The following is a 20,138-nucleotide window of genomic DNA, read 5'->3' as shown; positions in this document are numbered from 1 at the left end:
TTGTGAGTGGTTCTGTTCAAATAAATATTAATACAGTAAATATGCAAACATGTTTTTGAATTGATGTGCTTACTGCATTTTTATAAATAATATCTTAGTTATTGTACATAGAAAACATATATTTTAAAAGTAAATTACTGTAGATGGACAGCAGGTTTGTAAAATAAATTTGATTGAAAATTTAATGTTTTATGTGTAATTTAACATAATTGATCCGTTTTTCCACAGTTTAATAAATTATAATTAACATTAATATACTGTAATTCATTTTTTTACAGTATAGGTGAACATATAGGTGCATATATGCACACATATAAGTGCATATATGTACATATATGTACATATATGTGCATATATGTACATATAATATAGGAAAACGGCCAATTTTATATATGTCACATATATTAAAAACCTATATCAAATCCTATATTAAAACATATGTTTATATAGGTTCTTTCCATGTGGGTGTGCCCGCCTTGTTTCCAGGGCGACGCTGATGAGCGCTCGGGACACTTGTCACACAATATATATATATATTTATTTATATTTTGTTTTTCAGGATGACATGCCCATGATCAGGAGGTGGTAGTGGACAACTTCACTCTGCAAATGTGAGTAGCTGTTTGCATGTCCCTACATTAAACATTACTCTTTACTATATATACACCAATCTACCGCTTGTCATTTGTTCTTTTAGCGCTCGGCCACTGAGGGGAGGAGGTTCACCGAACAAAAGGCAATGTCTTCAGGGACAGTCTGACGAAGCAGGTTATTTATTGTGCACTAATAATTCTATATCCCTGTTCTTTTTCAGAGTTCTTTTTTCTCTTCTACATAATATTACAGAGATGAAATTGAAGTGATTATGTTGGTCATCCAATAGCCACATTTACACTGTTTGGCCAAAAGCGAGCATGCTAGTGCATGCCTGGACCAGTCACCTTTATACTGTTCCTTCCAGGGCTTGATCGTGCCTCATTGGGGCTTCCTCTGGGCCAGGGGTTTCTGGCCCTCCTAATAACTTGGTCCAATGCGGGCCAACTTGGGCTTGAAAAAAATATTTTTTCCGATTGTTTCGTCATCGATTCAGACTCGTGCTGGAATTTATATAAAATCAAAATCATCTTTAATGTCTTTACAGTGTGTATAATAGCTGATCTGATCTAAGAACCTCCAAAACTAAATTAGGAAATTTAAAATTGCATAACAGGGGCACTTTAAGTAAAAAAAAAAATGCAATCAGACTACTGCATGTTTTTTTTGCGATCTCGCTGACCCGATGGTAGAAATGCAGTGATTTTGGCCTCTGTGCTACAAAAGCTATTAACTCTGCCTGATCTGTTGAAAGCCTTGCTCACACTGGCCTGACAGTGAAAAGGGGCTAATTTGTGTTATATATTAATATTTATTCTTAATATAATTATAATTGCTATAAATTAATATTAATCTTTTATTTTTATTCAGAGAATGCAGTTGTGACAGCAATAAAACAGGTTTGTCTGAATCAAGGTTGTCAATGTTTAAATCAAAGTATAAATAAACATAATTATGTTTTTGTTTCAACAGCTTCCCCCTTAAATCCTTTCTGAGATCCTCGAGGAAGTTGTTTTAACAACTGGATGCAGGTGGTTTAGGGCTGTGGTCACAGATGAAGTTTTTCGTCAAGCAGCGCACTTTGCCTGGCTGGACAGTAAGGATTTTTTTCTTTTTTTCCTCACTTGTTCAATGGAAATTTTTCAGATTTTCCATGGTATGAGGCATTTAACACAATCTTTCTTTCCTGTATTTTTTCTTTACACTTTAAGGTGTGGCCAACTGGAAGTGTTTCTCTCATGAATACCGCAAAGAGTTCAGAGAGATGTACAGCATAAAGGAGTGCTTGGACTGCCGAGCCCTTTTCAAGTCCTATCCGCCAGGGTATCGGGGAAGAGGTAGACGAGGTGAACTGCTGGGCTTCTTCTCGGAAGATGTTTGCACAGGATTTTGCTCCCAGGACTGTTTTTTTGCTGCTGGAAACACATTGTGTTGAATTGATAACTTGTGCAGAAGGGGAAGAGAAAGATGAATTAGTTTTGATGTAATGTACTTAAAGCAGTGTATAGTGGTCTAATGAAAAGGTGTGGCAAACGTGTATGATAAAAAAAGGTTTTACGAATGTAGCGGGAGGAATGACGTAATGCTCATTCATTGGCTGCGTGCGGAGTGGCAAATCAGGAGGATATTTAAATGAATGACACGCATTGCGTAATGCACTGGGTTGTAATACCCGCCCCTATGTTATGTTGCCGTTTCGTGGGCTCAACGTGCTGCAGGGCAAATGTATGTTCAAATGATTGTGTTTTATTTATTAAATGCGAAGGTGTTACAGGTGTCCAACGGCATGAGCGTGAGTAATTAATGACATAATTTTCATTTTTGGGTGAACTAACCCTTTAATAATCTGTGCACCATTAGGTTTAAGACTTATATGTTTCCATCCTGAATTCTGAGCTGGTGTGTTAAGAAAGAAAATGTATGTGAATTCAGTGCATTCATCATCATCATCATCATCATCATCATCCTGACAGATATAAGTTTGTAATCTTGATGCTGCTAAAAGTAGACCTAGTATTTGCACTGTATGCATAATTTAACCTGACTACTGATCAGGGTGATTCCAAAATTATTATTAGGGCCCAAGCCCTGAAAGGGCGTAAACCCCTATTGTTCTTCTAAGGATTATTTGTTATTATTAGGGCCCAAGCCCTGAAAGGACTGTTGTGGCAAAATGCACATCTTGGTATAACCATATGCTTACCTAGCCTGGCTCTGCCCTCCTACTTACTTCCGCTCAATTTTCATTTTCCTTCAGTAATACGTCTGGGACTGCGGTGTAGTCTTAGGTTTTCTCCGAACAAATGTTTACCGGTCCAATCAGCGAACAGAGGAAGTGGCTGAGAACGATGACGTTGATGTTGAGCGCTAGTTTGAGATGTAGTTCAGTAATGGCGGCGGAGAAAGATGCAAACTAAACCATTCATTGCATTGTGGCACCGCTGCCGAATATCCAGAAGCTAAAGCCCCGAGCAATAACAGTCTTTGCTGGGGTTTGTTGGTGGCCATGATGTTGTGGCTCTCCAACAGGGTAAATTCGGGAAAAGTTTGATTTTCCAGATCGCTTCGTTAGTGATGAAGGAGTTGCTGAAGCTATTCGGACGGTAACTGTTTCTCGTGGGGTCAAGAGGTATTGCCATCATTTAAGTTACAGGGACTGGTCAGTTATTTTATTGCCGTCCGTCTCTCACCACCCGCGTAAAAATCCCCGGCCGAGTTACCGACTGCTTTTGACAAAAGCAAGGTCGTGTTGATGTAATAGCTGTCCGAATCCACATCTCTGAGTTTTCAACAATATATCACTTCAAAATTCACTGTTTGTAATCATTTTTGACCACTGCAGAACACCATACGGTTGCTTTGCTGTTATTAGGATGCATTTATATAGACTTGTATTTCATTAAAATGCTGGCAAGTATTTAGAAGAGCAATATATTTCACCACCGCTCAAACAAATTAAAATAAAAGCACTTAAACATTTGAATTGGTCCGTTATTTATAGTAGCATTTATTATCATACCAAGCATATGACATTTTATTTACAGCATACAATGACGTTACGGACCACGTGAGCGCCGCGATCCCGATCACAGAACTCTCCTCTCCACCGTGGCGTGAATAAATCACAATCCGAATGCACGAGTTTTGCTGCTGTTTTGCTTAAGCCCTATTCGGACGGGATTAGTTTAACATGGGGACATGGGGATAAAGTCATTTTACCTCAGGACGTCTGTAATATTAATGGCCAGTTCGCACGGGATAAGACATCTCAGTAAAACTAGCAGAAGTGGGAGGAGTAACTCGCTTTACGCACCTCCTTGACGTCATGTGCGTATGACGTTACCGTTATAACGTGAGCAAACACACAACCTGAGCGCCAGTCTGAACTCCGTCTCCAATATATATGTGTGTTTTAATAAACAGTTAGGTCCAGTCTAACGATTCTGATTGGATTGTGTTGGTAATAGACACTTTCCTAGAGCTAAAATGTGTTGAGCCTCTAATAAGTGCTTTTGATCTTCTTTTTGCTTTAAATGATATGCGGAAAATACTGGACATTTTCCACAGGTTTGTCCCACCACCTACAACGCAACCGAATGCTTCAAGCGCCTCCAAGGTCGCAAAATGCGCTTTTTTAAAACTTTTAAACAGGAAAAGATGGGATTTTATCATACATTTTTACAGCAGGTCTATTCGAACGGGATTAGTATTACCCGAGGTCATTTTTCCAGACCTTTTTACAGAAGGTAAAAGTCTCGGTAATCTTTACTGACATTGTCCGTAATGATTACCGAGATGGCACATTCGGATGGGACTAAAATCACAGAGAACCTCTGGTAATAATTACTTTACCCCCACGTCCCCATGTTAAACTAATCCAGTCCGAATAGGGCTTTAGAGATCCATTCTTGTTTTGATCGTGTCATTGACGGTCATTTGGACTGTGTACTGCTCTGCTGCTTGCGAGTCGTCTGGACTGTTAAACTGGGCTTTGGATGTGTGTTCGCAAGGCTGCTTATCAGTTAAGGTTTTGGATATAATTTCCTTTAGACCTGTTTCTTTGTTGTTTTATTCTGGTTATTTGTCTTATTATTTATTTATTTGTTTATTTTATTCTATTCTATTATTGTACCCATGTCTGGTTTTGTTTATTTTCCTTTTTTTTGGTATGTATTTGTTGTAAAGTTTGTTTATTTATTTATTTATTGCTTTATCCCCATTCAAGTGCCGGTTGTTTGTTTGTTTTGTAGGCCTGTGTGGTGTCCTCTGGAGGCCTGAGTGTTAGAGCTGCAACAGTAACTGTATCATTTTGGTGTTTGGCTTATTTTTATTGACCAGCAGGTGGCCTGCCTGGTTCCCACTAATCCTGGCCCTGGGAATTATAATTCTGCCATTGTGGGGGTTTTAATCAGCACTTCATTAATATTGTGATGTTAAAACATAATATTCAGTGGTGTAAAGTAACTTTACAGGAATTTCTCAGGAATTCATAAATTTTTTAAAGTAGTTTAAAAAACGTGTACTTTTACTTGAGTACATTTTAACTGTTGTATTGGTACTTTTACTGCGCGATTTTCAATGTGATTAGCTAAGACGAATAATCAGTCCTGTGTCTCTGTGCGTCACATGTGACTCCCTTAAAATCAACCATAATAGCGACCAGCCTAGAGTGAGGCAAGTGCCTTATGGGGGTTGTTGCTGGTTAACGAAGAATATATTTTCTAATGCAAGCACAAATTGTCCGTATTATTATAGTATGCGGTGCCATCTGCTGGAAACGCTTCATTTAGCTTGATTTTGAATACGCATTTTTTGTAATTCCGCGCAGCTCCGCATCCAAAGATGAACGAGTTCTCAGCGAATCTAGCCGAGCATGACGTCTCATCACACCGGCCCCCAGTTTGCACAAATTAAGTGCTTGTACAAAAGCAGAAATAAGCCATTTTAAATAAAGATCCAAGTTTAAGCAAATAAATAAATAAATCACAACATTAAAGTTTAGTGAACTTGAGAAATATTTACGAGATCGTTAATTTTGTGCATATTTTGTTCTTATATCACAAGTAATAATATCAAGCCAAGGTTTACTGAGTTTTACAAGATTCTTTTGTGGTGTGGTTTTTGGTGAAATGTACTAAAATAAATATCATCACCTGTGCACGTTAGCCCACTTCTTCTCAACGCTTTTTCCTGTTGGTTTATAGAACAATTACTCCGAATCGCCCTCTGTCGTTTCAAAAATAGCACAACGGCGAGCGCGTCAAGTATAAACGCCTCGTCCGTTTGGGGAGGAGCGTACGCAGTCAGCGGAGGCTCGCACAGCGGAGACAGGCGAAAGTATAAATAAGGCTTGAGACGCGGCGCTGCGCGGAGCTGAGCTTCGAGGCTTGGGTGCGATACCCTTAAGACATAAAACAGAGACAAGAGGTTAATATTAGGTCCGTCTTAATCAGCTCCCTAGTTCAGTAGTCAGGGCACTGATCAGGACATACCGGTAAGTCAATGGGCTGATCCCTGATCAGTGCCCTGACTACTGACGGAGCAGATTGAGGCGCACGCATTGTGAAGATCGATATTTGTAGCCTGCCTGACACGGTATTTTCGTCGCATCTCTCATAGACAACAGTAGCCTATTTAAAATGGCACATGCATCCGTTATATTCTCAATTAAATTTACAAAGCAATCCCTGTAAAGTTTTTAGGTAAACTATAAAGAGACCAGGATGGTCTGACTCGCATCAGGGAGCATGTAAAAAGCATACTGAGGTTTTTACACTGTTAAAGACTTGGATTCCCATTAGGGGTGTAACGATTCGTTTAACAACGATTCGATACTTATCACGATTTGAGGTTGTCGATACGATTTAAGGACGATATTGGTTCATTTAGAACGATATGATCCGAAACGATTCAGTGACTTGAAATCAATTCAGTAACTTTTTAGCCAAAAATTTAAATCAGTGTGACTGTTTTATTTTAGTCGAATCAAATCGTTGTTAAAACGAATCGTTACACCCCTAATTCCCATCCTAAACATGGACAAAGTTTCAAAAGGCGACTTCACCCAGCGATGCTCAGACCGATCGGCGGCAGACTTGAAGCAGTGCATGCCGGTTAGAAATTTTGTCCGACTTGAGGCAGCGCTGACGGCACGTGACTGTGACGTATGCCAACAAAGTACCCCTAGAGCGATTCGAGAGCAGCCGGCTGATGCAGCCGGTGCAGATTCTCAAGGGGGACTGCAGGAGGCTGCTCAAGCTCTGATGACGACACAGCTGGTCCACGATTGGCCGATTCACCGCATGACAGCGATCACATGCGTTTCGTGTTTATTCTAAAACCTTATGTTATGCTAATGCTCACAAATCATTAATTCATAACAGTACAACCTCTTTTCATGTAGTTGCGATGTTATATTGTCATGTTTATCAAACTAAAACTGATAAAAACCGTTGACACCACTTCATTGATAGTGTAGGTTTATATTTTGAACTATAAACTTGTCCAAATAGACGCTTTATTAAACAGTACATAAAGTATTGGATGAAAATATCATTTGAAACAGCTGTGTATTTGAGAAATATTGCATTTATTTGACTTCAGCTGTGATAAAGTTTGCAAACGCAGTGCAAGCGTCAGCACGGGAAGCAGAAAGTGTCCGACTTCACGTCTCCGTTTGCAGCTCCTCCTCCCCGCCGGCACTCGGCTACTCTCACCGATCGCATGCATCCAGCCGCAGCCGATGTCCAACACACCTAAAAACTAAGTTAGATGTTTGATGGAGTGTCAAAAATACTAATAATATTCCGGTTTCTCACAAGTTTCTGAGAGTTTTTTTGGCGTATGAGTCCGCTTAATGTCAACAGGTCAGAATCTCCGTAGCCAATGGGCATGACTCGCATCGGGGCGCGTGGCATCAGGATGGTTTCGCATTAAATTAACGGCATTTAGGAGATTATCCACTCATTTTCCCCCTTGGCCTTTATTTGAGACCGGCCTTTATTTGTTCGTGCTGACCACACCCCGGTGTTTAATTGACTACAGGCTTTTATTTGGGGAAATACAGTATTTTCCGTCTGCAGTCCCTAGGCAGGTAACATAAAAATAACAAAGACAGCCAACAATCATAAAACATCATTCACATTCACCTTAAAAAAAATAAAAAATACGCAAATGGCAAGATATTGGTCATTTACCTCTATACTACATTCAGATTTACAGTGTAAGTGATAAATGTATTGATTGTTCTGATGCGCGGTGACGATCTGATAGCATTTAGCTTAGCCCACTAAGCCCAGTTCATTCACTATGGTACCAAACAGAGATCAAGTTAGAAACGACCAAACACCTCCACGTTTTCCCTATTTAAAGACAGTTACACGAGTAGTTGAACGATCAAGTATAGTGACACAAAATAAATGTGGCTTTTCTAAGCGGGTTAAAATGGAACTATAATGTATGGAGAAATAGCACTTCTCGGCGCAGTAAAAAGTCAAAACTCATTTCTGTCAATAGGGGGGAGGGGGAGATGTGAGGAGCATGTTTCAGCCGGGACTTTTTACTGCGCCGAGTCCAAGTACACTCAGAAGTGCTATTCCACTATACATTATACCACATGTACCATGTACCATAGTGAATGAACTGGGCTTAGTGGGCTAAGCTAAATGCTATCAGATCGTCACCGCGCGTCAGAGAGATTAAGAGCACACACTGAGACGAGAGACGTATCAACTCGTCTTAGTTAAGGGAATAACAGTTTAATATTAAAAAGAGGTGAAGGGTCCCTTAGAGCAGAATCTTGAACATATCTTAAAAACTATGAGGAAAACAACGCATCAAACACACGTAGTATTTCTTAATAGTGAGGCTAATACAGTTACGTTAATAACTAACAAGTTAGCTAGCAAAAACATTCGCTATCTTACTAGCTAAAATTATCACCTAATTGTCACAGGTCGGGGGAGTTTAGCCAGACTGCACCCACCCCTAAAACCCAGAACCACCTCGAGGAGCGTGCCAAAGACCAGACAGACAGATGGATGAAAGTTTAAGAAGTTTTATTGAATAAATTAAAAGTCCTAATGAAGCTTCTGGGTCCCCCAACAGGGACGGGGACCAAACCTCTGGCCCATTCACATTCACAAAAATAAAAAACAACCTAAACAAAAAATTACACAAATGGCAAGACATTATTGTTCATTCACCTCTATACTACAATCAGATTTACATGTACAGTGTAAGTGTACATGTACTATTGATAAATGTATGACAGTTAAATATGAGTACACCTCTGTTTTCAATAAGCCACTGTTTTAAGTGAGTTTTAAAGGTGTTGAATATAGGACATGACATTCTCCTATTGAAAGGGGCAAGCTATTCTAGAGTTTCCCACCTATTATTGACAAAACATTTTGCCCAAAAGTGGTGAGCCTAAATGGTATCACACAGTCTCCTTTGACATAGGCCCGTGTATAACCTCCACTGTCAAGTCTTTGAAAAAAGCCATGCAGTGGAGGAGGAGCAAGATTATGTAGCCTAATATTTTGTATACTAAACAAGTGTACTTAAAATGTTTGAAATTATCAAAGCTTAAAATTATATGCCTCTCTAAAATATCGCAATAATGAAATGATACTTTTTTTTAAATCAAAAACCTTGTACTACATCTGGTGTGGGAGTATTTCCACTTGGAAACACCACATAAAGTGAGATGTGCATGTATTGTGTAGGCCCAGAATGCATGATCCATTACCTTAATTTTCAGTAATTTTCCCTCATTTGTATGTACTTGCTAAAAAATATTTGTTTTTAATAATTTTTTCAAAGGCTGGAGAAATTATTATTTACATATAAATTATGTAAAATAAAAAAAAGTCGACTTTACATTTGGGTCGGAATTTGCAATGAGGAGGATACAGATTACAAAACCAAGTAGTTGTCAGACAGATGTGAAAATGTTTTTTTTTTTTTACATAGTAGATCACTGTCAATGTTATTTCAGATCAATACACGCAAGTGACCACCAGATGGCATCATGGAGACGGGTGTTGGGTGTTGTTTCGAAGCTTCGGCACATTTGCTTCAATTGTTTCAGTGTTTCACGAAGCCTCGGTCTGCCCATCACTAGCAAACAGTCCAAAAAGGCAAACAAGACAGGAGAGACAGGCAAACGGGTAATCCGGTAAACAGGCAAGAAATCCAACAAACCAGGGAACCACTCAGAAATGCAGCTGTGACACTAAACAAGACTTTGCGATGAATGACTGAGTGAACAAGGTATAGGCAGAGGTGATGAGACACAGGTGTAATCAGTGAGTGCTAATGAGTCCTGGGCAAAGGATTATGGGCAATGTAGTCTGTGATGGAGCGACAGTCCGGGGTGGAGTACCCACTGGTGGTGATCATGGGCACTCACACTGGTAAATTGTGATACAGACAAAGCCGTTCATCAAAGCCTGTGCATACGTCCATTACAATTAAACATTCACACTTCATGATGCCGTTATTATTGTAATGATTTAAAAAAAGACATTTCATTAAAGGGGGGGTGAAATGCTGTTTCATGCATACTGAGCTTTTTACACTGTTAAAGACTTGGATTCCCATCCTAAACATAGACAAAGTTTCAAAAACTAATGTTGGACGTTTGATGGAGTATTTCTGTGTCAAAAATACTCCTTCCGGTTTCTCACAAGTTTCGGAGAGTTTTTTTAGAGTATGGGTCGACTTGACATCAACGGGTCGGAATGTCCTTGTATGGGCCGTATGGGCTCTTCTCCCGGTAGGGTGCGCGAGAGAGAAAATGCACGCCCGTAAACACTCTCTCAGGTGCAGATCCAGTCATCCGTGCAACACTTCTGTCTCGCTGCACTCCTTTTTTTCCTATGGGTGACATCAAGCGACTTTAACGCGCCCACATTGCATTCCGGGAAGGCAGCGCTGCATTTGAACCGATTTGAACGCAGAAATGACGGGAAGCGTCACATCACGCTTCAGTCGTGTAGCAAAAGTGGATCTCCACGGTCACTGCTGTCACAGGACTTCACGAAATCAACAGTTACCAAAGAAAGCGTGTTTTTGACGGAGCAGTCCCAGCGATAAAGGTTCGGTCCTGCTTTGGAAGCAGCCGGTGAGTAAAACTGCTTCAGATGTCTGTGTTGTTGGCTATCGTCGCGTAAGTAAACATCAGTAAACGACTGTCACTGTTGTTATGTTGAGCATGTGCTCACAAGACAGGACAGGCATGTGACAACGACACGATCGTGTATAGCGTTAGTTAATTTATCAATAAAGGATGCAATTTATGGTGTGTGTTTAAATACATTTGTTTAGCTGACCAATATAGGTTTCAGTTTGTTTATTGTAAAACCACCCAAAGGGGATGTTCACACAAAGCGTGCTTCTTCATTCAAAACCACTACTCCATTGTTTTTTTTAATACACTAGTCTGACGTGCAAAACCGTTTTGCTTGCTACTGCTAAGGTTTAGTCGCATACAATAGTCCATAAACCGAATCATGTCCTCATAAACTGCGAGTAAAGACACACAAATGTTGACAGGCCACTAAATACAGTCCATACCACAGAGACGGACGTCCTGCTGCTGCTGCTTCTCCTGTTCAATTTATTTCTGCCTCCCGATCTGATTCTGGATCATTATCTGTATTAGTTGAATCTGATTGATAGCCATGGGTTTATTAGGGTAGCGTTTTCTTTTCCACGCATGACGATGTCAGCTTTCAGATGCCCTCAATGCAAAAGCTGCACGCTCCTTTAGCTCCGCCCACACGATACGCCTCCAGGCGCTCGGTTTTTTCCGGAAAGACTCGGTACAGCCTAAATTTCTTTTATAAATATAATAAAACTAAAGACTTTTCGGAGATATGAAGGATGCAATACTACTCTATAGGTACTCAAGATTGACATGAGATTGACTGAAACTGAGTGTTAGCTCATTTTGGATTTCATGAGAGTTACATGTTTGTAACAAAGTTTGGACATGTATTAATAAGAGGCTTGAAAAGTTAAATGTACATATAAAGAACAGCTGGAGAACCAATTTGCAACTTTTATTAGGTCAATTGGCAACGTGATTGGGTATAAAAAGAGCCTCTCAGAGTAGCATTGTCTCTCAGAAGTCAAGATGGTAGTGATGGGAAGTTCGGTTCTTTTCCTCGAACCGGTTCTTTCGGACAGTTCGTTTCAATGATCCGGTTAAAAAAAACGGATCACCGGTTCTTTTACGTCTTTACGTAATGACGTCATTTCTATCATCCCGGCGGATGAAAATACATTCAAACACATCCATATAAAGTATTTGTAATCAAAACTTAGTATAGTAATAATTATTATTGACATCATCATCATCTTGGATACATTTTTTCATTTATGTTTTGCAACAGCACTCAATCAGTTCACCAAATCGAACTGAATCGATTGTTACAACATCTACTTCAAGATATTGGATTTATTTCTAGTTTGAGAGACTGTCACTGTCACTGTCATGCAAACACTGATGTTTTACACGGATTAAATAAACGTACATTAACATAATACTTACACAAATCCTCAGTTCACCCGGGCTCATGTATTATCAGCATCTGCTGTCCCAGTCCGCGAGAAGCAGTTCGGTTACGACGCTCTCACACATGCTCAGTATCTCAGCTCACCGGTTCTCAGAATCCAACATGTCCGAAAGATCGAACGTTTCCGATAGAAACAAGTGTATCCGATTGCGTCCCGCAGTTCTACAAGACACGCCACTTCAAGTAACGCCCCTACAACGAAAACAGCCAATTAGAGAACAGCTAATTCATCGTCATTGGAACCGCTTTTCTTTAACTTCACTTTTACCACCTAGCGACAACTATAATAATAAAAATGGCAATTGATAATTTATCTTACAACATCATTACTACTGTCTTACCGTAGTCGGTATCACCGTTTGTTTTCAAGCAGGAAACAGATGGATCAAATCCATCCATCATAGTAGGTGATATCAGGTAAAATGGGCCATCAGGTAAAATGGGCCATTTAAGGTTTGGGGGTCCTAGCCCCTCTGGAATTTAAAGCCAATGACTGCAAAGGATTTCAAACTGTTGTCATAACTGTGCTTGACAAGTAACATGTGATTTGATTGGTTTATGGTTGCTATGGTGGGCGGGGCAATACTTCAAATCAAGACTGCACATGAAAGTTGCATGGTAAGTAGCCTGGCATACCAAATCTAACTAAACTATTATAAGAATGATAAATCTATAAAAATAAAAAAAAACATGCACATAAAAAACTATGCATAATATCTGTCTTGGTGGCGTCCATCATAAATAATGCTGTTAGTTTGGTATATGAACATATTTTTTGAAAAAATGATCTTGGCGGCCCAATTTACCTTAACCCACTGAGGTAAAATGGGCTACATGGTTTCAGCTAAAATGGGCCATCCTCTGTGTCACTCACAAACACACATACGTCATAATGATCCCCCCACCATTACTAATGGTGGTAGATATTTTATTTACAGTGAGTATGGCAAATGAGAAGGAAGCAAGAAGAGAGGAGAGATGGAGAAGGAAAGAGAGAGGAAGTGATAGGAGGCGGAACGATGAGAGAGGAGACAAGCAGAGGGGACAGGAAATGAGAGAACAGGTGAGGAGAAAGGAATGCAGAGGAAATGAGAGGAGACAGAAACAGAGAAAAGAGAGGAGGAGCAAGAACCAAAGAGGAGAGGATAAAAAGATAAAACAGGGAGCTAAAGGAAGGCCAAGCAACTACAATCTGTGGAAAGAGGAAAGGATGAAAGGGGCCTTAGATGAATACAGGGAGGTGAAGAAAGGAAGTACAATGAGTGTGCACCTCTTAGCACGAGCATGGGGTGTGCCGCAATCCACACTGCAAAGACGCATCGGTGGAAAGGTGACTGGCAATGAACATGCATCAGGGCGGAAGTCCTACCTTCCAGAGGAGGCGGAAAGGGAGCTTGCTGCCACCCTCAAGACCTTGGCGCAGAGGGGGTTTCCCTTCACAAAGCGTGATGTCCAGAAAGTTGCCTTTGATTTTGCTGCCAAGAATGACATAACGGGTTTCTCCAAGACAGCAGGGAGGGCCGGATATTACTGGTTTCAGAACTTTCTTAAGCGCAACCCAGAGCTCGGGATGCGCAAGCCAGAGGTCCTGTCTGCAGCAAGGGCTGCTGGACTCAACAAAGAGGTGGTCAGCCAGTGGTTTAACCAGTATGAGAGTCTTTTGATCGAGCTGGCTATTGAGAGCACACCATCACATATATGGAACTGTGATGAGTCTGGGCTTCAGGACCAGTTCAGTTCGACAAAGCTCATTGGACAGGTTGGCCAGCCATGTGTGGAGGTGTGTGCCGGAGAGAAGGGGCATACAACGACTTGTCTGGCAGCGTTCAATGCAGAAGGCACATACAGCCGAACCATGATTATTTTTAAGGGGAAGCGTGTTCGTTCTGAGTGGCTACAGGGATGCCCAGAGAACACCAGCGTGAGGTGTTCAGACAATGGCTGGATTACCTCTGACCTCTTTCTGGAGTGGGGTCAAATGTTCATTCAGTCCCTCCCTAAGGATGATCCCAGGCCCCACCTTCTCCTCCTTGACGGCCACAGTAGCCACGTCTATAACCTGGAGTTTATTAAGCTACTGAAGAGCAAGAATGTGCACATCATGTGCTACCCTGCCCACACAACGCATGCGCTGCAACCGGCAGACAAGGCCCTCTTCAAGAGTCTAAAACAGCACTGGGACCAGGAAGGGAGGAAGTGGACGAGGATGATGGCTGGGCAGAAGCTGTAAAGGATGGAATTATTTGCAGTGTTCAGCAGAGCTTGGGCAAAGACTGCCACTGTTGAAAATGCCCAGGCAGGGTTCCGGGGGACAGGGATGTTCCCTCTCAATAAAGATATTCTCCCTGAGACTGCTTTTGCACCCACCCACTCTACCAACCCTGCCCACAAGGCCGCAGTGTCTCTTACCCCCACCCACAAGTCCACAGTCTCTCCCACCCCTGCCCACTGGACCATGGTCGCCCCTGCTGTCCTTGGCCCACCAGCCATCAGCCCTGCTCTCTGAACATCAGCCCTCCCACCCACAAGGCAGACCTCAGTCATCTGCTATCCCTGACACCCCTGCTACCTGTGGAACCACTGTACTTTTTCCCAGATGATGAGAAGGTGGTGTTTGAAGAGGTTGTGTTGGAGGAAGTACCGGAGGAAGATAATGACCTCTTTAATCAGTTCAAACCACAGAAAGAAACCCACTCCCATGATGAGGGATCTTCCACCACCACTGTAAGTGATATTTTTATATTATTTTCAAACTTAGGCTACATGATGTTGCACATGCATGCTCACACAAACATACACATGCACATTCATGCATGCATGCACACACACACACACACACACACAATTTAGTCCCTAATCATATACAATGTGCACCAAATAATTATCCTATTTCTTGCAATAACATAGGCTCTTTTGTTATTTTCTTTATGTTCAGTCTGTGAGATCGGTCACATTCACTGACTTGATCTCAGTGCCGCAAAGGGAGACAGCCATCAGAAAGAGAGTGAAGCCACCATCATATAACCTCACAAGTGAGCAACACATTGACTATATTAAAACAAAAAAGTCATCCAGCAAGCAACCAGCTAAGCAAGATAGCAAGTACCATGGCAGAAAGCAACCAAAAGGGGAAAAAAAGCAGGACAAGAGAAGAAAATCCCCTTGTAAAGTCTGCAACACTCTCTATGGTGACCCAAATGACCCTAAGTCTAATGAGGAATGGGTAAAATGTGAGCCATGTTCTGCCTGGTTTCATGAGAGCTGTGGTGAGGAGAACGGTATCTGCGATGACGATGGCTTCATTTGCAAAGACTGTGTTTAAAAAACGTTTTCATCACACACACATGCACTAGTGATATCAGTTTTCAGTTCCGAATGTGAATATCAGTAATCAATTTTGAATGTGATTTCTTGTAATTTGCACATTTTGTTCTAAATGTGTTGTACACACACACACACACACACACACACACACACACACACACACACACACACACACACACACACACACACCTATGCTGTTCCAAAATACTTTTCTTAATTGCACATTTGAATATGTGGGTGTGCAACCAAAATGTTTTTTTTTTTTTTTATGGCACATATGAATATGTTTGTTCAATGCAGTTTAAATGTTATGTGGCTGCATAAGCAACTGTGTTTTAAAATTAAAATGGATGATAAATTACTATTTCCATTTGCAGTTTAACTGGCCCATTTTACCTGAAACTGCTCATGCAAAAAAAGTTGGCACAGCTGATGTTTCAAGAACTGTAGGGCCTAAATTATTATATTTTATTACATAATTTCAACACAAAAGTATCAGAAACAGTCATTATTAATCATAAAAACACATGGAAAAGGCATATATGTTATTGTATTATTGTCCCAAGCGATTTACCAAAAAGTGGCCCAATTTAGCTGATATCACCCTAACTCAATATCCTCAGTGGCGTAATCAGTAAAGCGTATGCAATGCGGAACGTGTCTCATCGCGATCAACCCGGCTTCGATTCTGCCTTTTGCAAAGCTCTCTTCTTTCTCTCTTTTCTCATCACAAATCACATCGGAAAGCCATTTATTTTCAATAAAAATTAAGAAAATGTTCTGAATGTAGAAATAAAGTGCCATACAAAATGTTTAATAATAATAAAAGCATGTATTGGGTTGGGTTAGGTGTAGAGAGGGCTTTTAGTGTTTCTTTAAGGCTTCATCCATTTAATAATTTAAATTAAAAAAATAATTCACACTCTGTTATTATTGCATTGTATGTATGAATCGCGTGCGGGTCCCCCTCGGTATAAATCGCGTTTGCGATCGAAAAGGCCACTTTCATTTTAAAGGGAAAGGGGCTCAAAAATCGATTAAGAAAATGTCCCTTCCTTCTAAAAATAACATGTCTGAAGCAATAACTTATTTCTTAAACTAAGCTTAATTATAATTATGCTGTCCTTGCAACTGCGTCACTTTGAAGAAGCTAGACAGCTAGCTAACAAATACACATGAAGCAGTTTATCCTTTTCAGAATGTTTACTTATGTGATCCTTTTTCTTTTGTAAAACTGAAATACAATAAACAAGAAATTAAATTACAACGTGTACATTAATAAGTTGGATATAATATAAACATGTGCGCTACAATCTGCACGTGAGTACCGTTATACATATGCGTACATGTAATAGAAAACTTCCCGACACAAACTTATTTTCAATAGGAAATATTAGCTCTGTACCTACATAACACTTTAAAAGATCTTAACAAATAGCAAATAAACTTACAGGCATATCTTTCTCCAAGGTGAAGACTGTTATGCTGTATTGAAATCGCTGCTGCAAGTTGAACCGCTGCCGAACCACTAAATCAACACTGCGACTGCATATGTGCAGAAAATAACAAACTGCAACATCGAAAATGTCCACTAGGTGGAGCTCATACACCATGACCAGATAATAGGCAGAACACTCCTCGCCTGGTATACATTGTTATACCATTAATAGTTTTGCCCAATCACATTTTGTATGTTTACCAATTTATCAAGTTATTTCTCACACGACAGAAGAACAATTACACTTGAGATTGGTCTAAGATATACTTTAGCAGTCCCCTGTTTAATTATTTTCACTTCGACTTTGCGAATTTTCCCATCAGCACTTGGAATTGCCTTTGTAACAAGTCCCATTGGCCATTCGTTGCGTTTTACTTGAGAGTCCTTCAACAACACAACATCTCCTTCTTGTACATTTGGTTTCTCGTCCATCCATTTCCTTCGAGTCTGAAGTGTGGGCAAGTATTCTTGTTTCCAACGTTTCCAAAATGTATCTGCAAGATTCTGAACTTGCTTCCATTGACTCTTGTACATATCCTTTATGCTGAACTCTCCAGGAGGTGCTGATACTGTGCAAGCCTTTTGAGTTAACAACATCGCTGGAGTAAGAATCTCTGTTTTTTCACAGTCTGTTGAAATAGGAACCAAGGGTCGTGCATTCATTATAGCTGCTACTTCCGCCATCAATGTGGTAAGAACCTCATTTGTAAGTCGAGTGTTTGTTAACAGCATTGCGTCTAGAATGCGCCTGGCTATTCCTATCATTCGTTCCCACACTCCTCCCATATGAGATGAATGGGGTGCATTGAATGCCCAGGTACATCCATTATCCAGAAGGTAATTCTGGATCTCAGGATCATCTGAGTTGATTCTGAGTTCCTTACAAGCTCCTATGAAGTTTGTGCCTCTGTCTGACCTGAATTGCTTGACAGGGCCACGCAGACACAGAAACCTTCTCAAAGCATTTATGAAGCTTGAAGAGGACATGGATTCAAGTATCTCCAGGTGGACTGCCCTTGTACATAAACAAGTGAACATGACTGCCCACCTCTTACTTTCGGCACTGCCTCCCCGAGTGCGTCGTGACACCACATTCCAGGGTCCGAAAACATCAAGTCCCACGTATGTGAATGGAGGGGCTACGATTAGTCTGTCTTTGGGAAGATCTGACATTTTCTGCACTTGTAGCAGTCCTCTGAGTTTTTTACAGATGATACACTCGTTGATGATATTAGAGACAAGTTTTTTAGCTCTGATGATCCATAAGCCAGCTGTACGCAGTGCGCCTTCCGTAAAGTGACGACCTTGGTGGACTACCTTTTGATGGTAGTGTTTGACCAAGAGAGTGCTTATGTGATGATTAGCTGGAATGATCAGAGGGTGTTTCTCACCTTTTGTAATGTTTGCATTTGACAAGCGTCCACCCACTCTAATCAGTCCTTCTTCATCAAGAATGGGACTCAGATTCTTAATAGTACTTTGATTAGAGATCTTTTCGCCATTGTTCAAAGACTTCAACTCTTCCTGGAAGATCTCCTGTTGGACACATTTGATTATAGTTGTTTCTGCGCGTGCAAAATTCACTGTACGATCCATTTTGCAGCAATGCCAGCCTGTACATGAATCTTTTTGTGTGCTACTGGAGTATGTTTTAGCAATGTGAGTAAGAATAGCCACTCCTCTCACAAGAGATTTCCAACTGGAAAATCTACTGAATCTGTGGGACCCCAGCTGACATTTATTCACCTTCGTGGCCAAGGTGGTTATTTCAGGCCTGATTTCACTGTCAGATTCTGGATCAATTAGACTGAAATGTTCAGCTTGACATTTTCTGCACTTGTAGCAGTCCTCTGAGTTTTTTACAGATGATACACTCGTTGATGATATTAGAGACAAGTTTTTTAGCTCTGATGATCCATAAGCCAGCTGTACGCAGTGCGCCTTCCGTAAAGTGACGACCTTGGTGGACTACCTTTTGATGGTAGTGTTTGACCAAGAGAGTGCTTATGTGATGATTAGCTGGAATGATCAGAGGGTGTTTCTCACCTTTTGTAATGTTTGCATTTGACAAGCGTCCACCCACTCTAATCAGTCCTTCTTCATCAAGAATGGGACTCAGATTCTTAATAGTACTTTGATTAGAGATCTTTTCGCCATTGTTCAAAGACTTCAACTCTTCCTGGAAGATCTCCTGTTGGACACATTTGATTATAGTTGTTTCTGCGCGTGCAAAATTCACTGTACGATCCATTTTGCAGCAATGCCAGCCTGTACATGAATCTTTTTGTGTGCTACTGGAGTATGTTTTAGCAATGTGAGTAAGAATAGCCACTCCTCTCACAAGAGATTTCCAACTGGAAAATCTACTGAATCTGTGGGACCCCAGCTGACATTTATTCACCTTCGTGGCCAAGGTGGTTATTTCAGGCCTGATTTCACTGTCAGATTCTGGATCAATTAGACTGAAATGTTCAGCTTGTTCACTTACATGAGTTTGCCGCATAAACGCTGGACCTGAGAGCCAGTTTGTGTTTTGTAGTTCAGCCACTGAAACTGGTCTTGTAGCATTGTCTGCTGGATTCTGACTAGTAGCAATGTGATGCCACTGCTCTGGGTTGGTCGATTTTCGGATTCGTACAACCCTGTTAGCCACATAAACATAGAATCTTCTAGAAGCATTGTTAATGTATCCCAGTACAATTTTGCTATCAGTGTAGTATTTCACTGAATGTAGACCAATGTCCATTTCACTTGTTATCAATTCTGCAAGTTCAACTGCTAAAACGGCTGCACATAACTCCAGGCGTGGCACTGTATGGGCAGGTTTTGGAGCCAGCTTTGATTTGCCCATAATAAAGCCTACATGACACTGGCCATTATCCTCTACAATCTTGAGGTATGCTACAGCAGCTATTGCCATAGTAGAAGCATCAGAAAACACACATACCTCTTTCTGGACAGTAGAAGTCAGTGACACTGGTACGTAAGGTCTGCGAACACTAAGTGTTTCAAGGTGAAGTAAATCATCAGTCCACACTCTCCACTGAACTTCTCTGTCTTCTGAGAGTGGCATGTCCCAATCACATTGGTCCACCGAAAGTTCTCGCACTAATGCCTTTCCTTGTATGGTTATAGGG

General features: G+C 40.8%; 1 protein-coding gene and 1 long non-coding RNA gene across 3 annotated transcripts in view; one reads left to right on the top strand and one right to left on the bottom strand.

Moving 5' to 3' along the window:
- The window catches only part of LOC137047472 (zinc finger protein 814-like), a 108,806-nt gene that overhangs the window by 62,585 nt on the left and 26,083 nt on the right, over positions 1-20,138 (bottom strand). The window lies entirely within an intron of this gene.
- Positions 715-2,362, top strand: LOC137047850 (uncharacterized). Its single transcript, XR_010899275.1, has 3 exons — positions 715-768; positions 1,567-1,690; positions 1,806-2,362. It is a non-coding gene; the product is annotated as an uncharacterized lncRNA (long non-coding RNA).

The sequence above is a fragment of the Pseudorasbora parva genome, chromosome 2 (genome assembly GCF_024679245.1).
Source record: "Pseudorasbora parva isolate DD20220531a chromosome 2, ASM2467924v1, whole genome shotgun sequence".
In the NCBI taxonomy this organism is placed as follows: Eukaryota; Metazoa; Chordata; class Actinopteri; order Cypriniformes; family Gobionidae; genus Pseudorasbora; species Pseudorasbora parva.
This window is presented reverse-complemented; position numbering and strand designations above follow the sequence as displayed.